At 44.1% G+C, this 12,204-nt stretch overlaps 1 non-coding gene across 1 annotated transcript; it reads left to right on the top strand.

The window, feature by feature from the left end:
* Positions 1–11,376: 11,376 nt before the first annotated feature.
* LOC121137336 lies at positions 11,377–11,511 on the top strand. The gene has a single exon (XR_005874590.1). It is a non-coding gene; the product is annotated as a small nucleolar RNA SNORA70 (small nucleolar RNA).
* The last annotated feature ends 693 nt before the right edge of the window (positions 11,512–12,204 follow it).

Here is a 12,204-nt window from a genome sequence, read left to right on the forward strand (position 1 = left end):
TCACATGCCAGTATAAGTATTTAGAATACACTTAGGAGTAATATTGATTTGGTAAAATTACAGTAGCAGGGTCTCCTCTAAGATCTCTGATCTCACTATCTCTGGATAGTTATCCGAGTTTTTACTAGTCATCATTTCCCTTCTGTTGAGTGGGCCTTAAGTACAATTAGAGAGCTATTGGTTACTGCCAAGATACACACACTGTTATTGCACCTTTATGCTATGCTGGCTGTTGTTGTGACTCATAAGCATCACAACTGGGTAGGACTGCTGATGGCCTCCTCCCCTTGGGAGCTTGTGAAGTACGCTTCTGGTACTGTTAGAGCTAGTCCCCAGGGAGGAAGGAGGCTTTCAGGTCAGAACTATCTTGAAGTCTTTTGAGTCCTGTGTCCACAGTACATGGTGTCTTCAGCAACAGGGACTTGTTTTCATTTCTGGGAGGCAACCAGCAACAACAGCAATAGATTGTTATTTTATAAGCACATGCATTGTATAAAATACTTACATGTATTATATGCAATTTTAAGAAAATATAAAACACTATGGTACCCATTTGCTTTTCCAGACTTCTTTAGTGTTATCAATCTCTCTTCCCTCCCTCTCCTCTGCACCAAACTCTCTCTTCTCTCTCCAATTCAAGTTTCCCACTTTTCCCATTTCCCCATTTGTATCACTGTATCCTGCTATTCAGCTCCCATTTAATCATGTTTTAATTTATTAGGACACTGTACACAAGCATCTTCTATTTCTCTTTTTCATATTCCCAGATTGCTCTCGGTAATGGAGTAGCTCATGTCAACCATAATGGTTGTGCTTGTATGATGAGTTATGAACATTGGGGTTTATTTTTATTTATTCTAATAGGTATTACCTCCTCTAAGCTTTTTGTAATCTACACTTCTCGAATTGCTATTGGGATAGTACATTACTATTATGTTGTCTTGCAATTTTGTATTGTTTTTAACATACATTTCAATTGTCCATTAGCAGAATAAAGACTTACAGATCTTTGCTAATTATTTATGTACGTTGGTTGCTAAACCTTAGCTATGTTTACCATATTTATTGTATTCTGTTGCTTATTTAAATAGGCTTTGCCATATTTTGTTTCCACTATTATATTTATACAAATATCCATCTCTTCCCCTGATGACAACTTCAATATTTTCAGTATTTAGAAGGCTTTTTCTCTCTGCAGAAATCCCATATGCTTCCTTCAGCTTATTTTCATTTTTAATCACTCAAGTCTTTAAACCCAGCTGGAATTTTCCTCAGTACATTGCTAGTAACACTGGATCACATTGCATTTGTTTTCTCAGAAGAGATATGCTGTGGCTGGGGATGTGCTTCAGTTTGTAGAGCACCTGCTTAGAATGCACAGAGCACTGGGTTCAACCCTCAGCCTCAGTGAAACATGTGGAGTGGTACATGCCTTAATTCCAACACTTGGAAGGTAGAGGCAGGAGAACAGGGAGTTCAAGGTCATCCTCGGCTACATAGCAAGTTCAAGGTCAGTCTGGGTTACAGGATTGGTTGTCTCCAAGAAACAGAAAAGAAGACATGTTGTACTTTCTCCGTGCCCAACTCTGTGCAGAGCCTTGCTGCTTTCCGGAAGGTAAAAGCATAAGGTAATTTCTGCCTTCAGGGACCTTATGCTGGGAAGACTCATGCAGGTGGGAATGCTCAGGCACAGCATGAACAGTGCTGTGATTTTAACAAGCAGGAGGTGAGTGGAGACACCAGGTAGGGCTGTCTAACCTACTCTCCAGGAGCTACAGAAGATTTCCTGAGGGATATGAGCAACCAAAAATTAAAACGAATAGAAGTTTTAAAACTTAGGCCCGGAAAAAGGGAACTTCTAATAACTGGGAATGCTGTGGCTGTCTCCTGAGCCCTGCTCTCAGAAAAGGGGAGGTGACCCTCCACCATGTGGGTCAATATTTCTGTCTGCTAATTGCTGGTCATAAGGCTTGTAAAGATCCCTAGCCCGGGGGGATAAATGACAGACCCTGTGACTCTGTAACCCTGCAAGCCATGCCCTGTCTTGCCTCACTTAAACGTATCTCACTTAAAATACATAGTTACTGCTTTTCTCTGTACTTTGTATGACCTTAAGTAACCATGGAAACTCTGAAATTTGTGACCTTCAACCTGATGGTCTGCCCCTTTAAAAGCTTCTCTTTTTGGCTGGTTGGCTTCCCATTTCCCCTGCCAGGGAGTGAGATCCGAGCTGGCCAACTTGAACAATAAAAAGAAACCTTTTGCTTTTGCATCAGAGTGTCGACTCCTTGGGTTAGTCTCTAGGCTCCGCGAACCTGGCACAACAGGAGACAGGTGTCTACTCTGAGAACTAAGAATCAAGAAGGAGCTGACCAGATACCAAGGAAACAAGCAGGACGCTGCCCCAGGGTGGGCATAGCGAATGTACCACCTGCCCCGGAATGCTGATCTGCCAGGGCTAGAGAAAAGATCGAGGGCTGAGATGATCACTGTACTGTAAGTATCTTGAAAGGAAGGAAAAATGAGCTCCTGCTGAGATGTCTAGCAGCCTGAATGGGCGTCGTGTCTAGCACAGCTCAGCTGTGGTGTCCTAGTCAACAAAGCATGGAACTCTGATGCATGTAGCCAGGACTGGACAGAGATTAGACCTTGGAGAAGGGAGAAATGGTCCTAGCAGAGTTCCCTGATCTGTCTTCCTAGCAACCCACACTTCTCCTGGACTACATGTTCCTTTCCCTGCCTTTGTAAAGGAGAGCACTTCAGCACACCAGATGATCTCTGCTTGCTTGGAATGCACTGGAACTCTTCTTTTAAAAGATAGGTTTCATCCTAACAGAGTGTAATTTGGGAGCAGACCCTCCCCCCAACAAGCACTGAATTTAAGGAGAAAACCATTTCAACAAGGGAAGGGGGAAGTGGTCACCAACATTAAATGCTGGGAAAGGAACAAAGGAAACGAGAACCGTGGAGAGTCGTCTGTACTGTCACTGGTGGTGTGGAAACCCATTATTTCAGTTAGTCAGATCAACAAACTCCGTGCCTGAAAGTAATGAGAAAACAGAGACACGGGGATTGGACTCTGGGGGCTTTGTAGCAAGAGAAACGTATGCCGTCTGTGGACACTGTGTGGCTGACTCCAGCTTGCCTCGTTTCTGGTTGGGGTCTAATCATGGGATTATACACGCTTAGTTCTGGAAGCATTGTAGAATTGAATTCTGGAATTCTTTCCCCATAGCGCAAGTCCAGCAAACATCACAGTAAAGAGATGAGCATTCAGCAGGTGGCATTCTGCACAAAGTGTGTGAACGATGGCCCTGAACTACCGGATTGTGTAGTATGTGCACTGGACAACCGCACACATAAGCCAGGTTCTAGAACACCCAATTTGGGAGAAAAGAAGTATGGGCTCCATTAAGGACGGAGAAATGATGGATCTCTCTTCTCTCATGTATGGGCAGAGTATAAATATGATTTAAAAATAAATAACGACAAAAATAAATCGTATAAGCACATCCCTGACAGTAATAGTAGCTGTCTTGAGGAGAACATATGGTGATTGGCTGACTGTGGGATAATAAACACACAGAGGGAAGTTGAATTGAAATTCAAGGTCATAAATGCAGTGATCATCCACTGGATAGCACTATATAGCACCCACAACCTCAAGCACTGTTCCATGCTTGTCAGAAGTAAACAAGGCTGAATACATAAAGCATCTTGCAAAAGCAAAGCCTGGCTGAAGTTATTAAGCAGGCTTGAAGATAATAGCATTAAAGCCAGAGGGGAGAAATGTAAAAATTATTCTTAGAAAATTTATCTCCATAGAAGTATCTTGATATATGTAAGCACAGAGGTTAAAACAATGAATGCACATAGGAAATTAGAGAAGTAAGAACAGTTTGATCCAACATCTCGTTTTATTGACGAGGTTAAAGGCCCATGACAAGCTGAATAACTTCCCTATAGTTGGTATCAAAACTGGAACTAGAAAATGACAGTCAGACCCCTGGCAGATGCAGATCCCAGAAATTATTTACTAAGTCATTCAATAATGAAACATCGTTTAACTAAAGGAGTATAAATGAATTTCTTCATAAACTAAATTTGTCTGTCATTTTAAATAGATCTGAAATGGGAAACTGTAAATTCATGTAGTATATAAATTGGAAGATAACTGGATTTTGTAAGGTGATTGTACTTCTTCCAGATATCAAAAAAAAAAAAATACAATGGATTCCTTTAAATAGCAAACCCTTCTTTCCCAAGATCCTTTCAAATAAAATGAATTTGCCCCATAAACCAACCAGCATGTACATTAAAAAAAAGGGATCTACCATAGGAAGCAGATCTCATCCTGCATGTTAACACCCAAATTGAAAGCTTTAATTTACATTTTCGTGTGCCACCAGGCAGCAGAGCACTGACAAGAATTTGCTAGCTTTCCTGAAGATCTGCACCAGTCTCGAAGATGGGCTCTTGGGAGCCCACGAGTAGAGTGCTCCAACTAGGACTTTAGCTGGGATTCAGAATGAGCACACCTTCCCATGCATCCCGGCCTCCTGCGGCCAAGCTTTGCCCTTGCTGAAGAATGGCTGTGGAGAAAGGCACCAAGCTTAGCCTTGACCTCTGCGTTGGAGACGCAAACGGCTTCAGAATTAGTTCTGTTGCTTAAAGTTTCGTACCAGGACTAAGTGCCTGTGGCAGTGAGTTCTGTTCGGTTGTGTAGAAAGAGCCTGTGAAAATCACCCGAAAAGATTTTGAAACTGATTCGTATTCAGTGAGCTTGGTAGGGAAAATTTGCTGGGTTTCCTTCCAAGCTCTGGAATTGATTGAGTGAAGGGCTTTTTGTTTGTTTGTTTGTTTGTTTTTATCAGAAGCCTTCCTTCCACATGCTGTCACAGGCTCTCTAAGATCAGCCTGAGGGGATGATGACACAGCACAGGTAAGTTCTAGCATGAGCACTGTGAGAAAGCAGAGGCGCCAGGAAGCCCGTGTCAGAACGAGAGGCAGATTGTTAGCCCCTTATGCCTTTGGCCTTTGGAACGTCAGGGAGGCTCTGTGTATGGTGTGCAGCATGGATGGGGTGGTGGGATGGGGTGGGGAAGCAGGGGAATGATCAGGCCTGAAAGAGGAAGCAGGAGGCAATCAAAGGGAAATTTCTTTGCCTTTCTGTGCGAGCTGCCTCTCTTGGTGAATGCTGGACCATCACCTATCCATTCCCTGTTACCTATCCCTCATTCTTTCTCTTTCTCAATCCAGTTAACTCTATCTCTAGCTGTCAGATGTTCTGAGACTGTTTTTACTCTCCATGAGACAGTGGTTGGGGTCGGTGTCCAGTGGAGGGGCCGGGTCATCTTCAAGGAAGAGGGTTGAACAAGTGGCCCTCCTGGTCTGTTTTGGAACTGGGAATAATAACAGGGCAGACATTTAAAGGGCTCATAGGATTTTAAAAGTCAGGTATAGAGACAGACAGACAGACAGACAGAGGACAGTCATGGAAAACGTCATACTCAGAGGACTTGGAAACAGCAGGCACCAGGACAAGGTGGGGAGATGCTCAAAGTGAAAATTCAATTGGCTTTAATGAGGTTTCTAGAAGAAGCTTAGATTGGCTACTGTGAATAAATTTTGTGGTACCTCACCTTACAGTGGTCAACAGAAGAGCCCCCCCCCACCAATCAGTTCAAATTACTGTTTTAGTGACATATTTAGTAATTACCTAAGTAAGGTGGTCGCAGTGAAGCCTGTCCTCCCGGGTGCAGCTCTCCCGTGCTGACACATCTGAGTGGGACTTAACACAGTTGCCTTGGGGATCTTGTGCAGTGGTCCTCGGGCCTGGCTGTTGAAGGTCCTGGAAGCTCCACTTACAAACATGTGAATCAGAATCTTTGGGTCTAGGCTGGATGTATGTACTGTTTGAAAGTTCCTGAGTGATGCTAATATGTAGCCAGGTTTGAGAGAGTCTCCCTGACGACCAGGCACCTGCATCATTGGCTTTACTTGGGGACCTTTTAAATTTTCTCTTAAAAATGTTAATGTATCAATTTGTTTGTATGTGTGTGTGTGTACATGTGTATGCATGCATACACGTATGTATGTATGTATGTATGTATGTATGTATGTATGTATATGATGATGTGTACACGTGGTATGTGGGGAGGAAAGGGGATGATGTTAGATGTCTGTCACGCTCCACCATGTTCCCTTTGAGACAGGATCTCTCACAGAACCTGGAGCTAGGTAGGCAGCCAGCATCCCCTGTGATCTTCCTGTCTCCTCCTCTGCAGTGCTAGACTTGCCGGCATACATGTAGCCAGGTTCTGTCTGTTATGTGGGCTTGGTGACTTGAACTCAGATCCTTCTGCTTGCACATGGATGGCTCTACCCACTGAGCCATCTCCCCAGTCTTACTGAGTGACTTTGTTAGCATAGAAAAGCTCAGTCTCCCGCTTAGACCAATACAATCAGAGCCAGGATTTTAACAAGGTGATGAACATGGGTGATTCCTGTGGGAAGTGCTGGTAGCTTAGGGACTCACCACAGGAAAGGTTTGACTCTGTGTTAGCTGTAGTCTGAGAGCCCCTGCATCAGGCAAACTAAATCCTGTATCACCTCCCTCCACTTCTTATTTTGTATCACTCCTTAAGTGACTAGCTCAAGACAGAGATAGGGAGGGTTGCAGGAAATGTGTGAACGGTATCCACGCCTAGAGTGGGGCTGTTCTTCTTCTCAGAGTTCATCTTCCAGGCAAAGCTGCAATCCACCACCACATACCACACTCAAACATTTACCTTCATTTCCTACCTTCATTTCCACAAAGCACAGAAGCTTAACTCTGGGATTCAAGGTCAGATGTTTGACCTTTAAGGTCCTTCCACCACCCACAGTCGGAATTACTTGTTTCTTATAAGAAGATTTTTTTCTCAAGTAAATACAGAAATGTATGAGGCAAAACCTTTTGAAAGGAAAATGGTACTTTAAAAAATCTGAGGCATTAAATCACCACCTTTTGGGGTGATTTATGCTAAATGAAATGCCAACCAACTCATGGAAATTATCTTTAAAGATGGATGAGACTGCCTTCCTAGCTACCGGTGGCCATCCCCACTGTTATGAAAGCAATGAATTACCTTTTGATGGGAACGGCACAGTATCAGTTCTCAACAAGCTACCCACTTAATCTGCAGTGATGAATAGGGATTGGAGGAGCTTAAGGACCTCACAGAGAGGAAATCCTCTAATGTCAGACTTGAGAGCTTGTGCCATACCACGTACTTAGATTTCCCCTTCAATCCTTTATTTCTCCTGTGCCTTCCAGGAACACCAGCGCTTGATGCATGGTGCCTTCCCTTGCTGACTCAAATGGAAGACAAAGCAAGGATACTGGTGCCAACCCTGAGTGAGTCTCACCAGGCAATTTGACCACCTCCCTTTCCACTCTAATTTCCAGCTGTCCCCACCCGAATGCCATACTTTACCAGCATCCTTGCCTGCCTGGTTGTTGGAGTTGGTAGTTGGGATCCAATGGGATGGAGCGAATCTGAGAAGGTGGGGAGGGGAAGGTTATCTTCGCGTGTGATAAAGATCCTCTCACAACTCTAGAGTAGGGGTGACATGAGAGAGGGGAAGGGAAGAGGCCCTAAGAAGAGCGAAGGAATAGTATGAGACAAGTGATATGAAAGTTGAGAAGAAGACTCTGGGTGGAGAGATTTAAAAAGATACAGGGATGGGAGACGGGGGAGAGGAGAGAGAGAGGAAAGAGCTAACCTAAACCAAGGATATACGAAAAGCTTATGGGAACTACAACTTTGTAACTAATTAAAAATATAATTAGTGGACATAGAGAGAGGAGTCAGCAATTAAGAGCACTTACTGCTCTTCCAGGGGACCCAGGTTCCATTCCCAGCACCAGCATGGAGACTCACAACCATCTGTAACTCTAGTTCCAGGAGATCCAACTCCCACTTCTAGCCTCTGTGGGCACCAGGCATGTATACAGTGCATACACATAAATGCAAGAAAAACACTCATGTGCATAAAATAGAATTTAAAAAACATTCGGAAACCTAATAAACAAAGAAATTTAGGTGAAGATGCCCTGTGTGGGAGATGATGGTGTACCCAGGAGCGACAGGCTGTTAAACAGAGACCTCAATGTCATGTTTGGGCCACCTCCCTATATGTTGTTGGTCAGGGAGGCCTCAAAAGCAAGCTAGGCTATTATTGCTCTTGGTTTCCCACCAGAACTTGATAGTAAGACCCTATTGATGAAGGCAGCACATACATAGGCTATAAGAGAAATGAATCTTAAACTAATCTAAAAAACTCTCTCCCTCCTGACTTGCTTTCATGGTGCTGAAACGTACCATGCAGGGGACTGGGAATCATCCATAGTGTAACCTAGAATTGGACCCTGCATACTGTACCACCAACCTGTCAGGCAAGATGTGGTCACTGGTGAAATAGTGGCAAGACTGTAATGGGTAAAGCAAATGGCTTCTGATTTGATCTCAGACATGCTCCGTAGGAGGTAGATCATGTCTGGTACTGCAAACCTGGTCAAATGCCTATGGCTGTGGAGATCAAAGGACCTGGTGAAAAACCTACTATTGTTAGTTTTGCTAAATGGGCATGTTACTAAACTTCCAAATATGGGTGTTTATACCTACGGATAAATGCTCGTCTCAAGAGCAGAGACGCTTCTTTTGCAGTGGGAAACAGTTAATACAGAGATTCATGACTGGTCACTGTGCTTAGCGTCAGTAACTGCTGAATGCTCAGCCCCAAATGGGACATCTATTATTCCACACTCCTCGAGTGGCTCTTCTCTGTTCATATGACACTTTAAAAATTCTTTGCTTCCTCCCTCCATTATAAGTATCTTTATCTGTTCATGATCTCAGTGTTGAGGGGCTGGAGAAAAATGAATGCATGCTAGGTCACCAGCCATCTTCTCTTCTGTAACTGAGGGGACAGAGCCTGGAGATTTTTAGACACTTGCAACGTTTGTCCTTGTCTCATCGTTTAAAGAAAATGATGCACAGATCGATCTCAGGGGAACCACAGGGACCAAAAAGCTGTCACGCATCAGGGTGAGCAAGGGTGAGTACAGAGGGGCCAAACCATCTTTTCTCTCTGGTTGCTTTCTGAAGCCAGGAAGCCAGAGGATGCTTCTGAGGACTGCTGTGTTGTTGTAAGGACACCCGAGCACCGTAAGTATGAACATATGACCCATGGTCATGGCTCTGGCCAATGCCCAGGAAGAGGTCAGAGGGCAGGAAATGCTGCCTAACTTCATATGGAAAGGACGCAAGCCTTCCTTGACCTCAACAAAGCCACTTCACAAACCGTAGCCCTTTGCATAGTTTCTCTGCTCTACGAACTCACAAGATTGCAGCTGAGAGTAGGACTTTATCCTTGATAGCCTAGTAACTTTCCATTCCTAGACCCGGTGGACCTTCCTAAGATGTGAGCTATTGGTAACCTCTTCTTTAATTAAAAAGCTTCTCCTGAATGAACAACATCCTCTGAGCGTTTCTCGTGACATTAGTCACTGGACGCATGAGAAATGCGCCTGCGTGTCTAGCGCTTGCCCGCAATGGGCTCAGCTCCGACCATCCATGTGTGTTAGCTGCACACCGTAAGCTGGCCCATGTGGCACTTGTCTGAAAAAACTGTGGAGGGCACCTAGAAGGCAATGGGACTCCCTGATACATATGCAAGAAAGAGTTCAGCTGCGTAGGTGCACAGAAATGATAATTTTATGCCTTATATTTTTGAGCCTCCTCCGCTACAGTGTGCCAAGGGAACTTTGTGTTGTGCAGTGTGCTTTTTAGTTTGTCAAGAGTACATACATAAATACATACATACACACACATACATACACACACACATACATACTTACATACATGCATACATACATACATACAGACAGACAGACAGACAGACATACAGACAGATAGACATATCTCCAACACCATGCCTGCCTGCTTGTTGCTACATTATCCTCTGAAACTATGAGCAAGCCTAAACTAAATGCTTTATTTTACAAGTGGCCTTGGTCATGATGTCTCTTCAAAATGATAGAAAAGTAACACAGGTAACGATGCATTATTTTAAGGGTTCTTAATGAGGTTTGTATGTTTTTGGATGAAAAATCAAATAACTCATATGAGAAATGAATCCACAAAAGTAAATCTGAAGGGGGTGGGGATTTAGCTTCTTGGTAGAGTGCTTGTCTAGTAATGACAAGGCCCTGGGTTAGGTCCTTAGCATCCTCTCAAAAAGTGAATCTGAATGAGGCCACCCACACACTCATTCATTCCTCACTACCAAATGCTTAGGACGACTTCAGAGGTTCACATGGGGTATGGAAGCAGGGATAAGCTTCTCAATATAATTAGCAAAAGTTCAAACTTGTGTTTGCCTAGAAGAGAGATTGCTTCTCTTACAGGAAGAAGTAAAAAGTGGCATTTTTCAACAAAGATTATTTGGAGGCCTGAAAGGCAGCCCAAAGAAGTGAAGAGAACTTTGGTTTTGAGACTTAGCTGATGTGGGGATGCAAATACAGTCCCTATAACTTGTCTTTGGCAATCACCTGTCCTGTATGAGCCCATTTCCTCTGCTGGAAAGTAGAGGTGATGGTGACCAAAGCCGTGATACCTTTGGTCATGGGTATTTGGGCACCCCTAGAGCTCCGTATTCTGCTCTTGTAGGCAAAGCAGGTCTGGGCTGATCTGAAAGTGTGTGTCTATGCTCGTCTCTCTGTACTTCTGTTTCAGGGACTCACAAGCATCAGGTCTTGCTCTTGCATAGACTTGGTGTTGTCAAGGCTCCTTCCTTTTCTAGGATAAGAGCCAGAGCCCAGAAACTTAGTGGACTTCGTGAGTATTCTAATTAGCCAGATCACTGTGGCTCTGCCTCAGGAGAGCTGTCAGTCAAAAGGACACTTGGAAAATGTGCAAACACCTGCAGCGTACAGTGCCCAAGTCTGGGGTGGTAACCAAGGGTGACCTCAGCCAGGTGAGCCCCCACAACTCAGCAATGTGGCCAGCTCATCTTCTCCTCCTGATACTCATGAGCATTCAAATCCAGCAAAGTTATGGAAGTAGTCTGTGCCTCAGTTTCCTTGTCTGTGAAATGAACTTAAGAACAGGACCTGGTTCATAGAGTAGTCCTGAGGATTACATACTGACAGATAGAAAGTATGTTAACTGTGTCCAGTATACAGTAAATGTTGTCTTTGTTTAATATCCATGTTAGCTTGTTCTACAGGTGAATTCTCACACTATCAAACTCATATTCATTGCTTAAAGCAATGGGACACATATTTCCCTTTTTTCTTTTTGTGGGGTTTGTTTTTTAATGTTATCTGATTTGCAGCTAATTAAGCCCACCATATCCCTTTCCCCATGGGAGCCTGGTGTGCAATGGTTGCAAACAGCAGCCTCCTTGGTAGTGTATGCAGCCTATTGCCTATATGGGCTGCCCTAAGGGACCTTGAAGACAATTTTCTCAGTTACTCAAGTTTCTGATCTCAATGATGTCCCCAATCTAGGCTCCAGACAGTTATGCATGGTGCCTTTGGGAAGCCTCAGGGCAAAGTGGCCAGGGTTCACACTATCCAGGTCATCTTGTCCATCCACACCAAGCTGCAGAATAAGGAACATGTGACTGAGGCTCTTCGTAGAGCCAAGTTCAAGTTCCCTGGCCGCCAGATGATACACATCTCAAAGAAGTGGGGCTTCACCAAGTTTAATGCAGATGAATTTGAAGACATGGCTGCTGAGAAACGGCTCATTCCTGACGACGGTGGGGTCAATTATATCCCTAATTGTGGTCCCCTGGACAAGTGGCGAGCCCTGCACTCCTGAGAGCTTCCACAGTGCTCTCTTGTACCCTACCAAATCATGTTCAATAATAAATCTCACATACAGTCTGAATACCAATATAGAACACTTCTATTGAGCGATAGCATTGAGTGAATATCTACACAGGCTAGACTTCTCCAGGCTGCTTATCTCTTCATGGGCAGATGGTTCCTGTACCGCTGCTGCTCAACAAGGGAACCCCACATTTGTGTCGTGTTGCCTAAGGACTCAACAAGCGCCATCCCAGTCCTTCTGGACTCCTAGGCATGGTGTCTTCATTTTGAGCTCCCTTCCCTGGGCTATTTCAAATCTGTTGTCTGTTGTTCATACCTCC

This window comes from Mesocricetus auratus, unplaced genomic scaffold (genome assembly GCF_017639785.1).
Source record: "Mesocricetus auratus isolate SY011 unplaced genomic scaffold, BCM_Maur_2.0 Super-Scaffold_100676, whole genome shotgun sequence".
In the NCBI taxonomy this organism is placed as follows: domain Eukaryota; kingdom Metazoa; phylum Chordata; class Mammalia; order Rodentia; family Cricetidae; genus Mesocricetus; species Mesocricetus auratus.